General features: G+C 42.6%; 1 long non-coding RNA gene across 1 annotated transcript; it reads right to left on the bottom strand.

The window, feature by feature from the left end:
• Positions 1-9,710: 9,710 nt before the first annotated feature.
• Positions 9,711-12,943, bottom strand: LOC131480102 (uncharacterized). Its single transcript, XR_009245256.1, has 2 exons — positions 12,774-12,943; positions 9,711-10,056 (listed from the first exon to the last, which is right to left on the bottom strand). It is a non-coding gene; the product is annotated as an uncharacterized LOC131480102 (long non-coding RNA).
• Positions 12,944-13,378: the final 435 nt, after the last annotated feature.

The following is a 13,378-nucleotide window of genomic DNA, read 5'->3' as shown; positions in this document are numbered from 1 at the left end:
GCTCCACAGGAAAAAAATGTTATTGATTTGAGAGAGAGCTCCCATCCTTTGGTATGCTCCCCCAAATGCCTAACAGGGCCAAGGCTAGGCTGAGGCTAAAACTGGGAAGTGGAAACTCAATCCAGGTCTCTCACAGGAGTGACAAAGACCCAACTACTTGAGCTTGTTAACTTTCTGCATTAGTAGAGAACTGGAGCCAGAACCAAGCACTGAGCCCAGACACTCCAACACAGAATATGAGCACATTAGCAACAAGGCCAGCTGCCTATCCCAGCTCAGTTGTGTCTGTGTTGCTTGTAATTTTGGTAACACTTGCTTTGTCATTCTTCCTCTTAGTGTAAGTTTTTCTAGCTAGGTCTATCTCATTCCAGCCTGTCTCCTCTTGTCACAGTGACCTCAGCTCTTGTCCACCCTTCTAAGTATGTCTCCTGATACAACCCCCACCCTGCACAGGCGGCTGAGCCACATGACCAAGTCTCTCTTCTGAGCATCTCCCTCTTCCACCAGCCTCTAGATGCTGGAGACTAATCCTCATGAGAAAGTTCCAAAACACAGCCAACTTGTGCCTCAGTCCAGGCTGTGTCCTGCCTCCAATGGCTACCAGGAATGGAGCAGTAGCTATCACCTGGCTGTGAGCTGGGATTGACACACTCCCTTCTCCCTGATGCTCCTAACAACCCTGTAGGAAAGCTACTGCAATGATGCCATTTCATAGGCAAGAAGTGTCCGCTCTACCCAAGGGAGCAGAATGCCATTAGCCAGCTTAGGACGTGGGTGAACACCACAGCTCAAGGCCAGTCCCTTCTATAGTGGGCAGGCTAGGCTCACTCCCAGCAGCAGGGTCAAGATGATTCTCCTCTTCACCCCACCATGTGCTTGAGCAATGCACGTGGCAGCGCCAAACACCACACCAAAGCACTAGGTTTCACTCAGTGGGAAATTTCAGAACTCAGTGCAGTAAGCCTCCGTGCACCCATCCCCCAGCTTCCAAAAGCATCAGCATCTCACTAGTCTTGATTCATCTCCTCCTCTTCTTTCTCTCTCTCTCTCTCTTTTTTTTTTTTTTTTACTTTCCTGCAGCTTTTAATGCAAGTATCGGTATAATTTCACCTGAAAATACTTCACTATGCCTCTCCAGTGGCTAAGGACTTTTCCTTTAGCTTCATTACAATGCCATTAAAAGGAGCAAGCTATATTCCTTCATATTAGGTAATAGTCAATGTGCAACTTATCCAGTTGTCTCCTATATGGTTCTGTACACTGGCTGTGTCCAAATCAGGATCCAAATGAAGCCCACCCATTGCATATGGCAAATATCCCCTAGACCTGTGTGACCTCCAGTGGCCCTCTCCTCCAGCCCCCACCTGCTACAAACATGCCGTTCATTTGATGGAGAGCACCATACTCCTGTCCCTGGGATAATGTCTACCATCCTTTTCAACCCTCAGTCACACCACCCCAGTACAGGCACATCACCACACCATCATACCACCATGCTCTCAATTGCCTTCTAGCACTTTCTGCTGCCTTAAAAGCTTATTCCCACTTCTTGCTCACAAGGACCTGCCCCTGTGATCTGTCTCCTCGTCCCCTCCCAACCTTTGCCCCATCCCTGTCTGCTCAGCTTCATCCCAGTTATCCTGGCTCCCCCTGATCAACTTTAGAACTACCAGGTGTTTTCTGCCTCAGGCCACTGGGGACAGTGATGGTTCCTTCTGCCAGTCACACCTCCCTAGCTCTCTCTGAGCCGTCTTGCCCTTAGATCTCACTTCATGTACCCGCCTTGGATGGAGGCCTGCCAGAGTAGATCCCTCCCGCAGCTGCTGCCATTTTCATCTATGTGTGTGCATTGCGGGTCTCAAAATGTGTGGGTGCTTGTGTGAGTCCATTGGCTTTGTGTTTGGCTCTCACCTCCCACCCTGCCACCCAGGATGTAGCCCATGTGTGGTATCTCTGAGGCCTCACACAGGGCTTGGAACACAGCCGTTCGTCAATTGATAGAATAAACAGAACAGGGAGAAGGAGCTTACAATCTGGTTAGAGAGACAGGAACACGAAGATAATGTGTGCCATGTGGATCAATCAAGTAACATTTGTTAAATATCAAATGACCACATTCTTCCTGGTGTGGAGAGGACAACTGGGGGGTTAACAAGTTAAGGGATAAACTGGTTCACTCTGGCCTGGTGTCTGGTGAGGGTTGGGGTGAAAATAGTGAAGTTGAACGGGCCTCAAGAACTCCTGGAAGGCTTCCTGGAAGAAGCAGTTTTGAACTGAGCATCCATTAGTAAAAATCCTTCATATTCCCATGGTACCCCATGGTTCCCAGGGGTGATAGTGATGAGTCAGTCCCCTTCTTGAGATATGAGGAAGTTGATACTCGGCCATGTGCCCAGGAGTGACAGAAGTGAGACTGGAACCCCCAGTTGGGTGGCAGAGTGGGCAGGTGCAATAAAAGTAAGCAGAGGAGGATGACAGACACCACCTAAGCAAAGGCCACAAGAACAGAGGCCCAGAGGGTGAGAGTAACTCCCAGGTGGGAGATGTGTACTTGAAGCCAGAGAACCACAAACCCCAGGCCGGAGACGCCATCAGTTCTGCCACTTCAGGTAGAGCTCCTGGGCATTTGGTCCATGGGCTGTAGCCTCACTGAGAGAGCCAGGGAACTGCCCACAGCCTGCGTGTCTCCCCACCTGCCGTAAGCCTTGGAGAACATCACACAATGCACCCCAGGCTCCCTACTTAAGGGATTGATTTAGTTTTAATTTAGACAAAAGACCTGCCTTGGCTCTGTGCTTCCATGCAACTGGGCGAGAGCCATCTGTTTTAACTGTTTTGATCTTGACCATTTCATTAAGAAAATGTTGGGGGGGGTCTTTTAAAATTTTATTTATTTATTTATTTAATTTATTTATCTTTTGCTTTCACATGCAGACAGGAAGATAGCAGGATCACAAAGGAGAGACGGGGAGGGGGGGTACATTCCTAAACAGTTGTGGTGGAGCTCAAGGCCTGGCATCCCAGAACAGGGGCCTAGGCCCCAAATGTGCTCCTCCAGAGAGGCTGCCATTGCTGTTTTCAGATGAGCATTCTGGGGCCAGTGCTGTGGTATAGTGGGTTAAGCCAATGTCAACATACTAGCATCACATATTGGAGCTCCCGTTTGAGTCCCAGCTGCTCTGCTTCCCATCCAGCTCCCTGCTACTGTGCCTGGGAAGCAACAACGGATGGTCCAGCCTTACTGGACTCCAACCACTGCAGCCAACTGGGGAGTGAACCAGTGGGTGGGAGATATCCCTTTCCCCTTTCTATCTCACTCAAACTTTCAAATAAAGGTAATTTAACAGGCCAGGCATGGTAGCCTAGTGTTTAAGGTCTTGACTTGCCCGTGCCGGGATCCCATATGGCTGCTGGTTTGTGTCCCGGCGGCCCTGCTTCCCATCCAGCTCCCTGTTTGTGACCTGGGGAAGCAGTCGAGGACAGTCCAAAATCTTAGGACCCTGCACCTATGTGGGAGACCTGGAAAAAGCTTCTGGCTTTGGATCAGCTAAGGGCATTGTGGCCACTTGGGGAGTGAATCATCAGACAGAAGATCTTTCTCTCTGTCTCTCCTCCTCTCTGTATATCTGATTTTCCAATAAAAATAAATAAATCTTTTTTGAAAGTAATTTCACAACAAAAATGAGTATTTCAGCAATGCTATGATTCCCAGATGGAACGGTTTTTCTAAAAGAGAGAACAAATTTGGCCCCTCTGCAGCCCAGAACAGGCATTTTAACTTGCCCCCGGAGGTAAGTGACAGCAGTAGGAAGATCCACTTGCCATGAAGATACCTTACATGATACCATGTGTTCCAAAGCAGCCATTACACTGTAATGTATCTGGAGGAGAGATGAAGAGGATGCTCAGGGCACCAGTGTCCCATGTTAGAGTACTTGGGTTCGTATCCAGCTCCTGACTCCAGTTTGCTGTTCTTGCAGGTCCTGGGAGACATAGGCAATACTTTAGTTGACTGGGTCTCTACTACCCCAGGGGAGACCGGGGTTGAGTCCCTGGCTCCTGGGTTCAACCTGACCCAGCCCCAGCCACTGTAGGCATTAGGGGAGTGAGGTTTTGTGCTTTCAAATCAATCAATATATCTGTTTTGAAGATTTATTTATTTTTACTGGAAACCAGTATGCTAAGAGAAATGAGCCAATCCCAAAAGGTTAGATACCAAATGTTTGCCTTAATTTAAGATGAAATGATGTCAATCTGAAAAATAGTACCTGTAAATTGTAATATTATCTCAACCTGAAACAGTCTATATCACATGCAATAAGATATTGCGATGTAAGCAATGAACCAACAATCAATGTGAGTTAGACTGCTTATGATCTACATCAAAGAATTGTAAAAGCTAATATACTTTTAAGACCCTATGCTACTTAGAATGGAGCGGGAGAGCAGAGAAGTCTTCTATCTCCTTAGAATGTGAGAGGAAGACATGAAGTATAACCTACTAGGAACATAATAGGTAACTCATAGACAACAGACTCGAAGCAGCATCAGACAATAGTAAAACTACAAAGACATATGGGGGGAATCAGGAGTGACCCTGACATCCTCTTAACAGGAGGTCATACGCATGGAGCAGGGGGGGCACCCTAGAGTGGAGCAGGTAGACAGGAGGAGGCTTGTATCCCAACCCTGGAGATTCCCGGATCCTCACCAAGGACTATCAGTACGGGCACCAAGGACTACATCCCCACTGCCAAGGAGACCATGGGGAATTGGAATGTCTTCAGAGGCCAAGAACTCTGAGATCATCCACCCCCATTTGGATCTACCACATGGGATGGAAGAAGCCCAAATCCTTCTTCGCAGGATCCAAGGACATCGAAACAACAGCCAGGAGCCTGAAGGGTCTGCAGAAACAGAAGAACAGTAAACTTCCTCAGAGACTAGGGAGGGGAGCTTTCTCTGGTCCTTGCTTAGTTCCAACTTTCGATCCCATCCTCTCTTGCAAGGACCATCAGGGTTGCTCCGGAACCCCCCAAAACAAAACAAACAAACAAACAAACAAACTAGAATAGATAGAGCACAACAAGGAAAGCTTAGAATCAGACAGCGTGGATTCACACATGCCTTACTAGGTAGGACACAAAGGTTAGTTACTCCTCACTAAGGTACTGAAGATTGCTCTGCACACCCCTCCTAAAACTGTTCTGCACCTCAACTGTTGACATATGCCTTGTTAGAGTTATAAGCCAGTTTAGACTATCCTAAAATCTGCCAAATTCAGCAAAATTATGCTTCAACACTATAAACCGGTAAATACTGAAATGAAAATAGACACGAGACAGCTGAATAGTATCCTATAGCCATTTTAAGGTGTATAGAAGCTGGTTTGTACATATACTAAAATCGAAATGTCAATGAAGTAGTCACAGGAGGTGGTTAAGAACTTGCATTTTTTAACATATTGGTTACTCAATACCATGTCAATTAATTCCATAATGTTGTAAATTGTTGTTGATGTTATGTTGGAGCTTTTAATTGATCGGGGTGATATTCTGCCAGCTCTACCTTCTGACCAGAGATGGTCTCCCCAAGAAACAGAAGAATTTATCTGGACAACAAGATGCTGGACTCTATGCTTGGTACATGCTTGCAATGAAAGAATCTTGACTGAATTTGAACTATAATACTTGCAACAAGGTGGAGGAATCCACCATGGGGGAGGGCATGAGCAGGGATTGGGGGAATCCCAGAGCCTATGAAACTGTGTCACATAATGCAATGTAATCAATAGTAATAAAAAAAAAAAAAAGACAAAAAAAATCCCAGATGAATTAAAAAAAAAGATTTATTTATTTTTATTGGATGACAGATTTACAGAGAGAGGAGACAGAAAGACCTTCTACTGATTGGTTCACTCCCCAAATGGCCGCAATGGCTGCAACTAAGCTGATCTGAAGCCAGGAGCCAGGCTTCTGGCTCTCCCATGTGGGTGCAGGGTCCCAGCATGTTAGACCGTTTTCTGCTGCTTTCCCAGGCCACAAGCAGGGAACTGGATGGGAAGCAGAGTAACTGGGACATTAATGAAAGCCATATGTGATGCTGAGCTTGGAGGTAGAGGATTAGCCAATTGAGCTCATGTGCTGGCCCTATCAAAGGATAGCTTATTTTTTTAAAAAAATCCTATAATTGCCTATGTTTTGCATACATACATAAATGGTTCCACACTAACAACTGTATCTGTCCTGTATGTTTCTTCTGGGGTGAGGGGATCACTTAAGGGTCCTCCTCAGTTGCTGGACACTTGCCCGGCACCCATCACACGGGGCCTCCATTACTCTACTCAACCTTTATGAGGGACGCCAGGTCTGAGTACCTGGTGGCCGCTCTCCCGTGTGTTTTCACCAGCCCACGGCCAGTGATGGAGGCCCCAAAAGGTGCTTGTGGTCCCTACTGCCTCCTTACAATGGAGGCCGGGTTTCTCTCTCTTCCCACCTCCCTCTCACTAGAACATGCCAAGATTCCAATTTCCTAATTTTTGCCAGTCTGGAGATTAAAATGGTATCCCTTAATTTTAATTTGTCTTAAAGAGATAGAGCTGCTCTCTTATAGTGATTAGCTATTTGAATATGCACCACCATGAATGTTCTATTTATAATTCCTTCCTTATGCTTCTATTTGAATCATGGTTTTCTTAGGGATTTGCAGTTCTTCATATACTCTGGGGATTAAACCTTTGTCAGTTTTCGGTTTAAAAAATATCTACTCCAACTCTATTACCTCTCTGTTACTTTGCTTATACTGGCCTTTTTTTTTTTTTTTTCAAAGAAATCTTTAAATTCTTTTATTTTGTACCTTATAGTTTGGGTTCGAGCTTTTTATAAATCTTTTCAAAGAAGTATGCTGGGATTCATGTGTTTTATTTGCATTTATAATTTTACCTGTTTTGAGAGAGTTATATTTGAAAAGCAGAGTAAGAGAGAGGGAAAAATACATTTTCCATCTATTGGTTCACCCCTCCCCCTAATGTCTGTGATAGTTAGAATTTGCCTGGGCTGAAGCCAGGAACCAGGAACTCCATCCAGGTCTGCCACGTAGGTGACAGGGTCCCTCATCCCTGGGTCATCCTCTGTTGCTTCTCTAGGCACATTAACAGGGAGCTGGATTAGAAACAGAGTAGCTAAAACTTGAACTAGCACCCTGCTATAGGATGTGCTTGTTCCAAGCATCACTTAACCCACTACACCACAACATCTGTCCTTTGAATCTCTTTTTAACATAAAATTGGCTAAGAATCCTACTTATTTCCAAGGCTGTGGATCATTTTTCTCAATACCCTTTACTAAATAATTGATTATTCCCTTGTTTTTTGATTGATGTGTCATCTGACATAATCAATTCTGTTATTGATTTAGACTTGTTTTTGTTTATATGGTTATTTATTTTACTTCCATGTTGAAGTTTGTTTTCCTAGTCTCACACTATGCCTTTGGCCTATATGGTTCTATGCAAACAACACACCACTTTTATTATTCATGCTTAATTGTTGTTACAAGACATTGAAAGCAATATCTGTCCTTGTCTTAGGTGAAAGAAGAATTTCCACAGAAACAGGGACGGGGAGTAAAGTGAGATTAGTTATTTGTAGAACTTAATTCTCCTACATAAATTTTATCATCAAATTGTTTAATTCCCCAAAATTCCTGCTGGGATTTAGTTGAATAAGAAAATTAATTCGGGACTAGTAAGCTGCTTTCCAAGAATAAGTCATTTCAACCCAGAGACAGTATTTCTATTTAAGTGAAGTCTTTCATTTCATGACCTTTAGAAAATTTGATGTTTTTTTTCCCCTTTGTAGTCTTGGGCCTTTGTAAATGCTAATCATTTGGATTTTTGTGATTTTCATTGCTGTTATCAGGGACAAATCTACTCTCTATTTCTGAAATCTGGAGAGGGCCTAGAAAGATGTCCATGTTGCTGTAGGGCGGGGAAGCGACAGCGTTTTCATCCTAACTGAAAAAGCTGCCTTGCTGTGCCCCATCCCCCACCCCCTCACTCGCCCTTGGTGGGACAGCACAAGAGTTGACCCAGTTCCTCTGAGAATACCTGACTTGGGGCTGATGGGCTGTGTCTGCAAGGCTCACAGTCACTTCCTTGAATTGTGAAGTCATTGCTAGGTATGTTGCTCTCTGAGTGACTCCCAAGGATTCCCACCCACTGCTATGACTCACCAGACACCTGGACACAAAGGTGCAGACAGAGGTGAGGTAGGCAGTTAATTAGCCCCCAAAAGTGCAACTTTTCTGTTGTAACATTTAATACTATTTTAAACTAGTTGTGAGGACACATTTATTTTATACCTAATTTTGAATCTATGGTTTTATTTTACTTTTCTAAAAAAGGATCACCCAAATTGCATCAATGTTTGCTCCTCCAAAACTGGGATTTTTCTCTTGGGAATTGTCAGTGGCATCAATGTCTTAGCATTTAAATGTCTATGTTAATCTAACATCCAGCTGTCTTATTAAACTGTCTTCATAGGCTTAGACATTTATTTATTGGCTCTATTGGATGTTCTCATTAAGATCTGTGTCATCTGCAAATACTTTCTCTCCTGTTTCTGATCCCTGTCTTCTATTTTAAATTAATTTTTCTTATCTTATTGCGTTGGTCAGAGCCTCCAGATTCCATCAAGCGGACTGTTAGTGGTGATCATATTCTCTACCTTACCTTACTTATTCGTCAACAGCACTGTCTGCTGCAGAGTCTGATTAGCTAGTCGTTATCTGGTTAAGAAAGTTTCCTATTTTTTTCTAAGGCTGTATTAGCATCAAACTTTAACAGGAGGTTTTGTTTGTTTGTTTTTGCATCCATTTAAAAGACTCTGATAACGTTTCTCCTTGATTCTTTTACATCAAAGTTGGGAAACTGTAGACTGTAGACAAAATTAGGCTGCTGACTGCTTTTACCAGCAACGCCTAATTGGAAGAGAGCCATGGCCACTCACCCACATATTGTCCCCGCCTGCCTTCACACTACACCTGCAGAACTGAGTAAGTGGAGCGGACAGCGCCCAGCTCAAAAGTTAAAATATTTATCCTCTAGCTCTTGGAAAAAAGAAAAGTTTGCCAACTTCTGCTTTAAAGTGATGAATTATATTGATGTCCGTTCTATTAGTGAACCACTTTCACATTACTGGAATAAATCTTTTCCATTGAAGCTGTATATTTTTTTCATTGCAGTATAGCTGACTTGAGTAAAGACACAAGTCTGTAAGGCTGGATGAATTCTGACATATGCATCCACTCATTTAAATACCACTCAGATGAAGACTCTGAGCATTTCCAGCACCTCAGGAAGCTCTCTCACCCCTAGCAGTCTACATGGCCAACCTTCCTCGCTATCGAGTAGTCACTCCTCTCAACTGCCCCAAGTCCCATCTTGAAATCCTTGGACGTGGAATCGTATAACAGGTGATCTTACGTGTATGAATTTCCCCCCCGCCACATTTTCATGCTGTTTTTAGCAATAGTTAAAATGTTCTTGGTATTTAGGATTACCTTATTTGAAAATTCATGAATTTTAACATAGTACCGTAAATGTACTTGATATTTTATTGAAGGTTTTTATTTATTTTTTAAAAAATTGTGAGATTTCCTTTTCGTTGACTCATACCCCAAATATCAGCAACAGCTGGAACTGGGCCAGGATGAAGTTGGAAGCCAGGAATTTAATCCAGGTCTCCCACATGGGTGTCAGGAACCCGGTCAGTTGAGCCGTTACCTGCTGCCTCCCCAGGTGCACAGCAGCAAAAAGCTGGAATCAGAAACAGAATTGGAACTCAAACCGAGGCACTCTGATGTAGGATAAGGACCTTCCAAGTGACACCTTATCTGCTGCCCCCCAACAGCCACCTCTCAAGTTCTTCATACTCACATTTGTACATAAAAAGGAGTGGCTTTGTTGTGTAATGGGTTAAGATGCTGCCTTTCCATATTGGACTGATAGTTCAAGTCCCAGCTACTCCATCTTTGATCCAGCTTCCCGCCAAAGAGCCTGAGAAGACAGCAAAAGACAGCCTAAGTACTTTGGACTTTGGATGGTAGTGATAGTTTTACATTTACCACTTTGATTTGTTTGTTATTTTGTTATTTGTCTTCTATTTTTTCTTCTGCCAATTTCAGCATTATATAGAAATGTATGTATTTTTTAGGTTTTCAAAAATTTTTTGAAACAACATTTTTATTACAGTGCACTATGCATCTCTACTTCCAGACAAAGATGGACTCCCAATGAAACTGTTTACTATATCTTGAAAATAGGATGCTGGACGCTCTGCCATTGTCCATGCTTGCAATGATGGACATTTGACTGTGTATGAAGAACTGTACTATAGTAATGATATAGGGGAACTCAAAGAGGGGGGAGGGAATTGGGGAGGGGATAAGGGAAATCCCAAGACCTATGGAACTGTATCATACAATGATAATAATACAAAAGAAGTGAAAAAAAAGATCTATTGATTTGTTTGAAAAGCAGAGTTAAATACAGAGATCTTCCATCCACTGGTTTACTCCTCAAATGGCTGCAATGGCCAGAGCCAAAGCCAGGAGCCAGGATCTTCTTCTGGGTCTACTGTATAGGCACAGGGGCCCAAAGACTTGAGCCACTCCCTGCAGCCTTCACAGGTGCATTAGCTGGAAATGGATTGGAAACAGAGCAGAAGGGTCTTGATGTGGTGCTCATGAGGGATGCCAGCATTGCAGTCAGTGGCTCCACAGTGACGCTGCAATATTGGCCCATGCAAAGAACTTCTCAGAGGTAGTTTAAATATTTTGTGTGTGTATGGGGTACAAAACACATTATAAAGTATAGTTTAAAATGGGTGTGTCTATGGGATGTAAATTATACTTTAATAAACTGTTTTCTTTCAAAATTTATGAAACTCTATGGCATTCTAAATGACTGAAGAAAATATCCCTTAAATGGTCTCAACCACCCCCTACACAAGTAGAAGATAGCAAGAGGTAGCTGATCTCATCCCATAACTATCCCACATGCAATCCAGATTTAAACCATACCAGCTCCAAATACATGCAGAATTCAAATTTAAATGTATACATTTAAGTTATAACATAAAGTCATTAAAAGACTAAATACAGGTGATGAACTTTTATTTCATTTTGGAAAAATTAAAAAAAAACAGAAGCCATAAATTTTTTGCCTATCATTTGTGAGATTTACTTACATAAAAATGTTACATTTTTTTAAAGATTTATTTATTTTTTATTACACAGTCAGATATACATAGAGGAGGAGAGACAGAGGAAGATCTGTCCGATGATTCACTCCCCAAGTGACTGCAACGGCCGGTGCTACGCCAATCCGAAGCCGGGAACCAGGAACCTCTTCCGGGTCTCCCACATGGGTGCAGGGTCCCAAAGCTTTGGGCTGTCCTTGACTGCTTTCCCAGGCCACAAGCAGGGAGCTGGATGGGAAGTGGAGCTGCCGGGATTAGAACCAGTGCCCATATGGGGTCCCGGCGCGTTCAAGGTGAGGACTTTAGCCACTAGACCACACCGCCGGGCCCAAAAATGTTAAAATTTTACAACTAGATACTGTACAGTTAAAAGCTCACAGATGTTGAGACAATATTCACATTTGCAAATCACAGAAAGAATCAAATGATTAAAAACACTTAAATTACCAATAAAAACATGGGAACAGAAGACGCTATTGTGTCGTAGTAGGTGAAGTTGCTGCCTACGATGCCAGCAACCCATGGGGACACTGGTTAACATCCCTACTGCTCCATTTTTGGTCCAGCTCTGCTAATTGCTTGGGAAAAGCAGAACATGGCCCAAGTGTCTGGGTCCCTCCTATTCATGTGAGCGGCTAGCCTGAAGCTTCTCACTCCAGCCTGGCTCAACCCAGAGCACTGTGGCCATGTATGCAGTGAACCAGCAAACAGCAATACCTCTCTTCTTTTCTTTTTTTCATTTAAAAAAATTATTATTAGTTGACGATACAGTTCCACGGGCTCTGGAATTTCCCTTCAAATTTTTATGGGTGCCTGCATATATTTATAGTTGTTTTAATAGTCTATATTAAATATTGGTTATACTTCCTATTTCATTCCACACTTCCATTTTTGGGAATTTTCTCTCATTTTTCTTGGTGGTTTCTTCTTACTAGTCTTTTAGGAGATGCTTGTTTTATGAGTATTTTCAAAGAAATTTGTTTTTAGTAATTATCTGTATGTTTTTGCTATTAGCATTTTTCTGTTCAACTGTATTTTCCTCTTGCATTTATTATTTTTCTTTTGCTTGCTTATTTGGGTTTCCTTACTAATATTTTCTCTTCTAGATTTGAATACATAGTTCATTTTTTTTCCGTCTTGCACTTAAGGCTATAAATTTTCCTCTAGCTATTACTTTAGCTGTATTACATAAATTTTGACAAGTACAGCTTTCCTTGACATTTAATTCTAAGCAATTGGTAATTCCCCTTGAGGTCTTCTCTCTAATCCAAAGTCTAGTTAATATTAGATTTTTAGAAATATGGGATGTTTTAGCCACTCTTTTGCTCTGCCCCACCTCCCGACTTTCTTGAATGTCATCATATTACTATTTGGATGATAGTCCCAAATTATTGTACTCATCATTTAGTCAAGTATCACAAAGCCTGGTGAGTTTTTTCCAACCTGATTTTTCTTCTCTTACCTTGGCCTTTGAGACTGGCACACATTTGCACAGTCTTTGTGACTAACTTACCCTTGCACTTCAGTGTATCTGAGGTCTTAGGTTCGAAGGTTTGCTGACAGTTTCTGAATACAAACCGACTCTCCTCCCAGCGTCACTCCGACTCTCCCGGTCTGTAGGGATTCTGCTTTTTTTCTGGAGAAGCGTCTTCCTTTGCTCTCCATGCTCTTAAATGCCACTTGAAAATCTGTCATGATCAAGTGGAAGTTGAAATGAGAAATATAATACCACTTACATTGGCATACCCCTCCCCCAAATGAAACACTTCGTTGTAACTAACAAAACATGTAAGATTTGTAGGAGAGAAATCAGAGCTAAATAGATATTCTGTCAGGTGGTTAGGCCTTCCAATGTGATCTATTGATTCAGTACAATCCCTATCAAAATCCAGTGAAGTCATTTTGTGGATTCTGACTCCCATGTGGACTGCAGATATCCCATTGCTGAACTACGAGACTTGGCCCAGAATTTGCTTTTTTTTTTTTCCAGCAAAAATACTTTTATTTCTATTTGGTCCACGCAGAATTTGCCTTTTAATTCTGTCTTTTTCAGAAACTTTTTGAAGTGACCTCGTGTAAAATCTCTCAAAGATAGTATAAAATAAAATCTAGATGACA

Source organism: Ochotona princeps, chromosome 4 (genome assembly GCF_030435755.1).
Source record: "Ochotona princeps isolate mOchPri1 chromosome 4, mOchPri1.hap1, whole genome shotgun sequence".
NCBI classification, from domain to species: Eukaryota; Metazoa; Chordata; class Mammalia; order Lagomorpha; family Ochotonidae; genus Ochotona; species Ochotona princeps.
The sequence above is the reverse complement of the archived record's forward strand: the minus strand, read 5'-3'. Positions and strand labels throughout refer to the sequence as shown.